Source organism: Mus caroli, unplaced genomic scaffold (genome assembly GCF_978045245.1).
Source record: "Mus caroli unplaced genomic scaffold, Mus_caroli_1 scaffold_17, whole genome shotgun sequence".
Classification (NCBI taxonomy): Eukaryota; Metazoa; Chordata; class Mammalia; order Rodentia; family Muridae; genus Mus; species Mus caroli.
The window spans coordinates 35,933,894-35,945,112 of NW_028227272.1; the positions used below are offsets into that span (position 1 = coordinate 35,933,894).

At 41.9% G+C, this 11,219-nt stretch overlaps 1 pseudogene; it reads right to left on the bottom strand.

Annotated features, from left to right (window-relative positions):
• Nucleotides 1-8,215: 8,215 nt before the first annotated feature.
• On the bottom strand, nt 8,216-8,969 carry LOC110311306 (small EDRK-rich factor 2 pseudogene; annotated as a pseudogene).
• Between the last annotated feature and the right edge of the window lie 2,250 nt (nt 8,970-11,219).

The window sequence follows — 11,219 nt, forward strand, 5'->3', positions numbered from 1 at the left end:
ACATCTGATAGCTTTCTTGTGTGTTGTGTTGTGTTTTTACCCATCTCAAAGCTCTTCCTCATGTCCCCTTAGGAATTCTGCATTGCCAAAGTGTCTAGAAACATTCATGAGTTTTCAAGTTTTCTTGATCAATCCTTGGCTTCACCCTTAGGTGTTCTGAGAGAAGTCTTTGCATGACACGATCTTTTCTCATGTGCAGAGGCTTGCTTCATGTCCTAACATACTGTGGTCTAGTGGGCCACGAGTAGAGTGTGTGTCTGCTCTTGTTGGGTAGAATGGTTTTCCTAGGTTAGGTGTTTCTTTCCTTATGTTGTTTGTGACCTGCAGTTTCTTGTTGACTAGTCTAAATAGTCTATCCGTTATTGAAAGTAAGATATTGACATCCCTAACTGCTTTTGTAAAATTGCCTTATTCTCCTTCACATCTGTTAGATTGTTTCACGTTTTGAAACCAACAAAACTCCATAAAACAAATAATGTGTGATCTACTATTCCTCTATCATTGTATTTAGCTTACAGTCTTATCAGTGTGTAAAATACTTGTCTATTATAACAGTTGCTGACCTAAGCTTTATTTTACTTTGTCTGATATTAACATAGCAAGCAAGCTCTCTTTGCTCACAGTTTGTATTCTGTGTCTTTTCAGACACCTTCACTTTTAAAAAAAGATTTATCTATTTATTATATGCAAGTACACTGTAGCTGTCTTCAGACACCCCAGAAGAGATTCAGTTATCATTACAGATGGTTGTGAGCCACCATGTGGTTGCTGGGATTTGAACTCAGGGCCTTTGGAAGAGCAGTCGGTGCTCTTAACCACTGAGCCATCTCTCCAGCCCCGAGCACCTTCACTTTTAACACTTTGCAGTATTAGAACTAAGAAGAGTCTCTGGTAGACAGAATACAATTGGATCAGTTTTTCTAAAGTGTATTCTGTGGAACTTTCTTTCACTGGAAGAGTTTGGTCCATTTTATGTTTAAATTGGTCATGGGTGAGGAGTATGGACTGTCATATCCTTAACTGCTCTGTTACTGCACTTAGGTTGATTCTTTTGGTGTGTTACCATATTAATACCCTATTTTGTTCCTTTTGTGACTCTAATTTTTCTTATTGGTGGTTATCAGGGATTACAATTAAATCTTAAACTCATATCACCCATCCACTGCTGTACAGTTATTAATATGCACGTGTTGAATCAATCCTCATCCCTGGAATGAAATCAAGTAGGTTATAATCCACCATCACTTTCCTGTGGCCTTGAGATGTACAAGGATACTTTAGAGAATATTTTGTTGAAATTCATCAGGGAAATTGGCTTAATGGTTGTTTTTCATTTCATTGTCTCCTTACCTGATTTGGGTACTAGGACAGTACTGGCTTTGTAAATGTAGTGTGGAAATTTTCATTCCCTTTTTAACAGAACAGTTTGAGAAGAATTTGTGTTAACACTTTCTTGTTTATCAATACATTTTAATTGAAAACGATTTTATACAATATATTCTGATTACAGTTTCTCCTCCTCCAATTCCCCATAGATCTTCCCCACTAACCCAACTCCACGCTTTAGAAAACAAATAAATAAACCCCCAAATAAAACAGAATTTAAAAAAACAATGAAGAAAAAGACACAAGAAACATATCATAAAAACACAAAAATGGAAACTGTCCTATACAAGCAAAAGACCAATAAGCCAGAGTATGTCCAAACAAAACAATATGATATATATGTGAGACTACAACAATATCATTGAGTTTGTTTTGTGTGAGCCATCTACTGCTAGACAGGAGGGCTGCTCTTAAGTGTGGTTAATATACCTATTGATACTCCATTGGAGAAACTTGATTTTTCCTTTATAAGCAGATGTCAATTGGAGATCGTTTCTTGCTTAGAGACAGGAGCTTATGCTCACTTCCTCATCTCAGTGGTGGGACAGCATCTGGCTTGAACCTGTGCAGGCCCTAGCATTCTGCCATAGTCTCTCTGAGTTCATATACATTAGCACGTTCTTGAAGATTTTGTATGATTTTGTATTGGATTCATCTGGTTTCTTTTAGATGGGAAACTATCAGCCATGTTACTTGTTATGGATCTATTTAACTTGCTTATATACTCACTTTTTAATTAGATTCATTCCATTTTTTTAAAAAATGTGTGTTTTGCCAGCACACATGTTTGTGCACTACTTGCATGCCTGGTGCCCATGAAGGTTAGAAGAGGACATTGACTCCCCTAGAACTAGAATTACAGACAGTCGTGGACCACCATGTGGGTGCTGGAGTCAAAATCAGGTCCTCCTGCAGAGCAAGGAAAATGCTTAACCACCCAGAAGCCTCTCCAGCTCCAGCCCTATGCATATATATATATATATATATATATATATATATATATAATATGTATGGTGTGATGGATGGTTTGTATATCCTTGGACCAGGGAGTGGCACCATCTGGAAGTGTGGCCTTGTTGGAATAGGTGTGACTTGGTTGGAATGGATGTGTCACTGTGGGCATAAGATCCTCACCCTAGTTGCCTGGAAGTCAGTCTTCCACTAGCAGCCTTTGGATGAAGATGTAGAACTCTCAGGTCTGCCTGTGCCATGCCTGCCTGAATGCTGCCATGCTTCCACCTTGATGATAATGGACTGAGCCTCTGAACCTGTAAGCCAGCCCCAAGTAAATGGTTCTTTCTTTCTTTCTTTCTTTCTTTCTTTCTTTCTTTCTTTCTTTCTTTCTTTCTTTCTTTCTTTCTTTCTTTCAGACTTGCCTTGGTCATGGTGTCTGTTCACAGCAGTAAAACCCTAACTAAGACATACGGATTCTTTGTGTAAGACCCAATGAGACTTAGGTCTGGGATGTCCCACTCACAGAAACACAGCGATGGAGATTGATGCAATAAGCATGAGGTTTATCGATCTCCTGCAATGGGGCAGAGGCAACTTCGAATCTCCTAGGCACACACTTTTTATACAGCTTAAGGGTATGGTTTAAGGCCATTGTTGGCCCAAGCTGACCTTTTCATTCCCCCCTTTAGAAATGGTAACTAACCTCTCCCTAAGCAACATTGCTGGCCCTGGGTGAGGTGAGGTCTTAGTCACCAGAAGAGGGAACTGAAACATTCTTGGTCATTATCTGCACCTGCCTTGTGATCGATCGATCCGGACTTTCTTGTAAAGCTTGTTTTGCAGGGTCACTCCTGGAAGGTCCCCAGCATGCTATTCTAGCAAGGTCTTTCAGCGGTCATCTTATGTTCTCTAAGGTTACACATTCTCACATTTGCCTACATGTATGTGTGTAGCATGTGCATGCAGTGCCCTCAGGGGCCAGAAGAGTCAGTGCAGCCCCCTGGAACTGGAATTACAGATGACTATGAGCCACCATGGGAGTGCTGAGAGTTCAACGCAACTCTTCTCCAAGAACAGCAAGTGCTCTTAACCACTTAGCCTCCTCTCCAGTTCTATGGTGCAGCCTAATTCTAACCTGTGTTCATTGATTTTGAGTTTGGGTATATATACCTTTATATGAGGGGAAGTCCTCCACTGATATTGTCTCAGGAGCTATCTGGCTTTTTATTCCCATTAGTATTTGTTTAGCTAAACCAAGAGCTCCAATATTTACTGAATATCTATTTGCTGAAGTCTCAACTTCTAGCTTCTTTAAAAAGTTAGTTACATCAAATGATGTTTTGTTGGAGCAGGCACAGGTGAACAGATATTTTGATATAGCAAACATGTGAAAGGACCTGGGATGAAGGAGTATAAATATGACCCCACAGACAGTGGGAGATGAGCATGGAGCATTGGTTTGGTTTGTTCCGACTCACTATTCTTTGGTAACAACATGCATGTATTAGTTCACATTACATAGAGTTGTACATAGGGTTCAACTTGTGGTGATGTCACCTGTGCCTTTCCTCCAGACTTGAGCTGGCTAAACAGGTCTCCAAAGGCTGGAGCCCAGAACCTGACTTTGCTACATTACATCTTCCTGGCCTGGGACTTGAGCAGACTGCCCGCTGAGCTGCTGAGAGCTTGGTTTTGCAACAGAATCCACCTGAGACAAAGCAACAGAATTCAGCTGGCACAAAGGATGGACCTTTGGGATTTCCCCCATATATTCAGAGTTAAAAAATTAAACATTGAGCCTTGATTGGAGAACTTGTTCTTGGCTGGTTATTTCTCTCATCTGCCCATCCTATTCCATCCCCTGCTCTCCTTCCAGGTGTACCCGGTTCTCCATGGCTGCTGGACGGCTACAGGCAGCACCTAAATGAGGGGCTTGGACATAGGGAGACCAACTGAAGGTTGCTGTCCTCAGTGAAACTCCACAGAAAATGGTAGAAGTTATGTATCCCACACGGTGGTAAGCAACATTACATACAGCATTAATGTTAGCACTATAAATTTCATCTTTTGAAGGCTGTTGATTGCAAGGGTGCAAAAAGGATATGGGCCAGACTGAGTCAGCATTGGCCCAACGCTGATATCAGCTAGGGATGACAGTGCGTTGGGATGGGGAATTTTATATAGGCAATTGCCTGCAGCCTTCAGGAGCTGCTTCAGCGAGAGGAGTGGGGTGTAAAATAAAATAAAAAGAGTAAAAAAAAACAACAAAAAAATCTAGATGCTAGATAAACAAATGATGAGAGAGAGAGAGAGAGAGAGAGAGAGAGAGAGAGAGAGAGAGAGAGAGAGAGAGAGAGAGAGAGAGAAGGAAAATGGGTTCGTATTTGTGGTTATTGTTGAGAGACGCTTAGGAGCTCCTGAGTCTTTACTGGTGGTTTTTATGGTTGGTTGGCTTGTTTGTTCTCTTCTTTCTCTTCTATGGGTATTGGGGTCTGCTGGTTCACTGTGTTAGGCACAATAGATTCCTTCCTTTCTCCCCTTGTGGATCTATTCCTTATGAAATGTATTCTTTCCTAGTGCTCTCAGGATGGAAACTGTCTTTCTTCCTCCACATAAAGTATTTCTTTAAGAGTTTTCAGAAGTCCTGACTTGGTTGCCAGGACTTAGTTTGTGTCCATCTTGAAATGTCCTCATTTCAACATCAATTTTAATAGGTAGCTTTGCTAGATGTAGCAACAACAATCAGAAGGCATCTGTTCCGAGGCTTGAAGTACACAGTTCCCTTCTTTCCTCATTTTGGACAGCTGGTGAGAAAGCCGAGGTTGCTCTGTTGTGTTTGCCTTTGCAGGTGAGTTGGGACCTTGCCCCTTTGACATTGTTTCTTGGTTTGTACTTGACATCATGATTCTAATATGTCATGGAGGGGTTCTTCTTAGTCATGTATATATTTATGGTTATAGATGCATTTAATGTTTGTATTACCATCTCTTTAGATTTGGGAAATTTTGCTATAACTTAACTGAATAGATTCTTGATGCCTTTAATTTTTTTTTTGATTTTTATTACATATTTTCCTCAATTACATTTCCAATGCTATCCCAAAAGTCCCCCATAGCGCCCCCCACTTCCCTACCCACCCATTCCCATTCTTTTGGCCCTGGCATTCCCCTATATTGGGGCATATAAAGTTTGCAAGTCCAATGGGCCTCTCTTTCCATTGATGGCCGACTAGGCCATCTTTCGATACATATGCAGCTAGAGACAAGAGCTCCGGGGTTCTGGTTAGTACATCATGTTGTTCCAACAATAGGGTTGCAGATCCCTTTAGCTCCTTGGGTACTTTCTCTAGCTTCTCCATTGGGAGCCCTGTGATACATCCAATAGCTGACTGTGAACATCCACTCCTGTGTTTGCTAGGCCCCGGATGCCTTTAATTTTTTATCTCAGCAGCTTCTCCTAGTCTATGAATTCTTTGGTTTGTTTTCTTGATAGTATCCCAGGATGCTTAGACAGTGTGCCTTTGCTTATTTGTGTTTTTTAAATTATTGGTACTTAGATAATACTTTTACCTTGTTCTCCATTTCTGTTCTTCTGTTTGTTTTATTCTCAGTAGAATGTATTTGTGATACTTTTCCCTGTTTTCCAAACATTTCTCTTTTTTCCCCAATTTTCTAATTTCATTGCTGATGTTCTCCATGTTGCTGACATTTTCATCCGTGTTGCTGATTTTCTTGTGTATTTTTCTAACTTTTTCCCATTTCTTACTTTTCCAGGTCCTGAATTAATCTACCTGTAAACCTTTTAAGGTCTTTGCCATGTTTAACTTCTAAAATCTTCACCTGTCATATTTTCCTATTTTAGTTTAAGCTCAGTCATTGAAGAGTTATGATCTTGGAAAGAGTCATGTCTCTCACATTTTTCAAAATCCTCTTGTGTTTCTGTGATGTGATTTGTGCATATGTTGGTTCCATATTTCTTCTTTTCTTCGGGGCTATCTTAGTGAGAAGCTCACTTTATTTTATTTATATGAGTACACTGTCACTGTCTTCAGACATACGATAAGAGAGCATTAGATCCCATTTCAGATGTTCGTGAGACACCATGTGGCTACTGGGAGTTGAACTCAGAACCTTTGGTAAAGCAGTCAGTGCTCATAACTGCTGAGCCATGTCTCCAACTCTTGATGGCTCAACTGAAGAGATACATCCTTATAACACCAACAATATCAAAACAAAGAAGACAGAGAAATACACATCACTAACTAGCAAGCAGAAGGCAGAACAGGGGAGAACTAAGATAGAATATGCTATAAATTTTAATTAATTAGGAGAAAGTAGAAATGCTATGGGACAAGGACGAAAGGACACAGTGGAAAGGGGAAGATAAACTCAAAGTGAGCTTAAAGAAATGAAATGAAGAATAGCAGAGGTGGGTGGGGTGGGGGAGGAGAAGCAAATGATGGCATAAAGAGAAAAGGATAAAAATTGGGAAAGAAAAAAAAAAAAAAAAAAGAAGGAGCCGGGCGTGGTGGCGCAAGCCTTTAATCCCAGCACTTGGGAGGCAGAGGCAGGCGGATTTCTGAGTTCGAGGCCAGCCTGGTCTACAAAATGAGTTCCAGGACAGCCAGGGCTATACAGAGAAACCCTGTCTTTAAAAAAAAAAAAGAAAAGGAAAAGAAAAAAAAATGGAAAAATTTAGATTCCAATAATGAATTTCAAAACAAAATTAGAAAGCTGCAAGAAGGTAAAGGGAAAATTAAAATGAGAGTTAAAACATGAACTGAAACAAACTCAACCCCACCCCAAGGAGAAAAGAACAAGTCAACACAACCCAAAATCAAGTCAAAATTCTACTGAAATGGAGAAGAGGAGAAGAGAGGGAGGGGAAGAAACATAGTGGACTCAAAAGAAAACAGAGAGAGTGAGTGGGAGGGGGAGAGGGAGGGAGAGAGAGGGAAAGAGATTGCCCAGTAGCGAAAAAAAATGTACAAACAAAATAATATGAAAACAATAAAATGATTGAAAATAATACAGTGAAAATATACTAAAAGTCTAAGGAAAAGAGGCTCGGGATACAGTTCATTGCCTGCCCAGCACGCATAAAGCTTTGTGTACTGTATAAATGACATGGTGGATCATGCAATTCCAAGCATTTGGGAAGCAGAGGATCAGAAATTTCAGATTACCCTCAGCAAGTGCGTGTCAACTTCCAGACCACCGTTCTGTGAGACTGTCTCAAACCAAAAAAACATGAGGGATTGGGGGCGGGGTGGGGTGGGGTGGGGTGGGGTGTAGAAGTGAAAAAAAATCTGAAAATGTTGAAAACGCTTTTTGGGGTCCTTGAGTGTTGGGCTAGCGAGTGTTGAACTCTTGACTCTTGTTTATTCTATTTCTTACATTTGCTTATGCTGGTGTTCAACCTGTTTTAGACAGATGCTTGGTGCCTGTCAGAGCATTCTTCACTTTAGCAGATTCCTTTTTTGTTTACCAGTGGTCTTTGCAGTAGCCTGGATTATCTCACTCTCCAGAGACTCCTCCCACTCGCTGTGCCTCTTGGGAAGGCTACTGGTCTAGCTGAGTGTCTTCCTATTGTGTTGGGAGTGTGGGCAGCAGCTGCAGCACGGTGCAGGTGATACATCTGTCTTCATACTTGTTTTTTTAATTACAAAGCTACTTTTAATACTTTGTGTGCCCCACAGGAATAAAGAACACTGGGAAGGGGTAATTCACTCGTCTCCAGGAGTGGTCCAGGAGGAGAAGGAAACACAAAAGGTACCCACTGCAGACTGGGAGAAAGGGGATGCCATCGGTGCATGGTGGTACTGGCTCCAGGCCCATAAGCAAAGGGCAAGAGAGTTAGACGCGAAGCCACAGAGCTACTTGGGTTCATCCTCAATTGCCCCTTTCGGCTTCTGCTGCATGATCTCCAAGTCCCTCTGCTTGCAAGCAGCTGCGGAAAGCCCGTTATCTCGGCCGTTTCCCTTAACCGAGTCCCTCTGCTTCTTCACATTCTTGGAGAAGGGAGGTTCAGTAGGGGGAAGGTTGGTTACCACTGGTTACTGATGGCAGTGACTCCAACTTGCCTCTGATGAGCTCCCTCTTTTGGGCTTGTGTTCATACTTTTAAGGCCCTCTTTGATCTCCCTGTTGCTGAGATGCCGCTGTGGATGTTGATGTTGACCACTAACTAGAACGTCAGAGTTTTCAGGTTCTGCAGTGAAGACTGGTAGGCTCGCTTGCTAGGTCTGCTAACTCCGAGACTCGGAGTTATTATCTAACATGTTCCTTATTTGATGAACTATGCTCCTAGACACTGGGTGTGGGGTTAGGTCACTTCTGCATATCACAGCCTGCACCCAGCCAGTTTCTTGACATTTTTGAGCTTGTTCCCTTCACACCTTACTGCTTGTGGTGGGCTAAACTTATTCTTTCTATGATCATCGCTACCCCCCTCCCCCACCTCCCCTGCGCACCTACTTTTCAGTTTCAAGCTACAGGGTCTCTGGCTCCTGCTCTCCTAGTTGTACAGAGAAATAAAATGAGGTTTCTGGCCAGTGCTAACCCAAGCATTTGTCTCATCAAAATTCACAATGAACGTGCGGTTAGTGTGGGCTGTGGGCTTCTCCTGCATCTCTTCCCTAGAACTGTGGTAGCTTATCTTTCTTCTGATTGTCCTCACCCCCGTGCCAGCACTGGGGGCCGTACTGCTTGAGCCATTTCACCTTGCTACTTGCCTACCTGTCACCCCTGTTTTACTCTGTGATTTAGATGTCCTGTCCCCATCTTGACCCTCTTGAAGCTCATCCTCTCTTGGGATGAAGTTTCTATTCCGCCATCTTCCCTGGAGGACATCTATGTAGACTTTGAAGCTGGACCACTGGTGAGATAATCTGACAGCTGCCATCACAGAGCTAGGGCAGAGAAGAGTGCCCGAGTCTCGTTCACTTGAGCCTTGGCAGAAGAGAACATTACACGTCACCCAGGGTGCTTGTCACCAGACACAGTAGCAAAAGGGTTGGGTGGGCTACAGCTTTTGTAATCACCAAAAGTGAGTTAGCCCCCTGCCATCAACTCTCTCCCACTTCCAGTTCCTAGGAGATATCAATGGCTTGTCAAGGAAGTGAACCTGTTAGGATGGCCAGGAACCACCAGGACCTGAGCTTTCCTCGTGTGCTTGTGGGACATATCTGGTAGGCACAGGAATTCATGGGTCTTTGCTGGCACCAAGACAACTCTTGAACATTGAGGTCCGCCCCAGACCCTGTTCTTATGGGTATTGTTTGCTCGAGTGTGGATACGGGTCTGGTCCTTTGAGACATTGCTTATTACTTCTGACTTCTTAGAATTTTTAAATTTATCTTCACAGTACATGAAGATAGAGATAGTTTTCACTATTTCCTTCCCACCTCTCTTTAAAAACTGTTTTCCACCGTGTATATTCATTGTGGTACTGTTGCATATGGACATTTTCATACAAATATTGTATGTTGAGTGTTTTCCCAGCAAACACCCCTATTATCTCCTCTCTTACTCTCCTTTGTCCATTATACAGTTTCATGTACATATTCATGTCATATATGCCTACACATTATATATATATATATATATAATATGTAAGGGCCACAAATAGGAGAAAACAGACACTATTTGTCTTTATGAGACTGGCTTAGTTCTCTGGTTGCATCCATTTTCTCGCAAACAATACCACTTTGTTCTTTATGGCTGGAAAAAGTCTGTCCATTGTACATGTACATCACATTTTCCTTATCTATTCCTCTATCGAAGGACACCTAGGCTATAGTCTATTGGGTGACTCATGGGTAGCCAACTGTTGTGACTCACGTTGTAGCCAACACTGATGCATAAGAGTCTCTGTGAGATGTTGACTTGGAGGCCTGTGAATGGAGATCTAGAAGTCAAGGTAGTATGGAATATCTATGTGGTTTTTGGGCAGCATTAATATTGATTGCCATAGTAACTGGATGGCCTACAGTCCCATAAACAGTGTGTCTCTCCTTATATCTATATCACTGAAAACATCTGTTATGTGTCAATGGGATAAATCCCCATGCCCCAGAGCTCCCAGGGACTGGACCACCAACCAAAGACTACACATGGAGGGAACCATGGCTCCATCTGTGTATGTGGCAGAGGATGGCCTTGTTGGATATCAATGGGAGGAGTGGCCCTTGGTCCTGTGGGGGTTCAATGCCCCAGTGTAAGGGAATGACAGGGTGGGAAGGCAGGAGTGGGTGGTGGGTGGAGAAGCACCCTCATAGAGACAAGGGAGGGGAGATGGGATAGGGGGTTTCTGGAGGGGAGACCAGGAAAGGGGATAACATTTTAAATGTAAATAAAGAAAATATCCAATAATAATAAAAAAAGAAAACATCTGTTATTTTCTTAATGACTGACATTCTAATTAGGATGGAATCTCAGGGTAGTCTTTTCATTTTTTTAATTAAAAATTTTATTATTTTTTAAATTATAATATAATTAAATCATTTCCCTGTTCCCTTCACTCCCTCAAACCCCTTCCATGTATCCTGACTCACTCCTTCTCAAGTGTATGGCCTCTTTTTCTTGAATTGCTATTGTAACATATGTGTGTAAATGCATACCTATTTAAATGTGGCCTTCAGAGTCCATTTGCCTGTGTGGATTTGACTTCCCAGCAGGTCATTTGGAATTTGACAACCAGTTAGAGGGCTTGTTCCTGGGAACAACCAACTTTCCCCCTCTTAGCAATCCATAGTTGTTGCCTGGAGTTCTCTATGTAGGGGTGGGGTCCTATGAGATTTCTCCCTTTTACAATGGCATGTCTACTAATCATTGTTCAGGTCATTTTAGGCAGTCATGTACCCTCCCCCAGCCTTGAGCT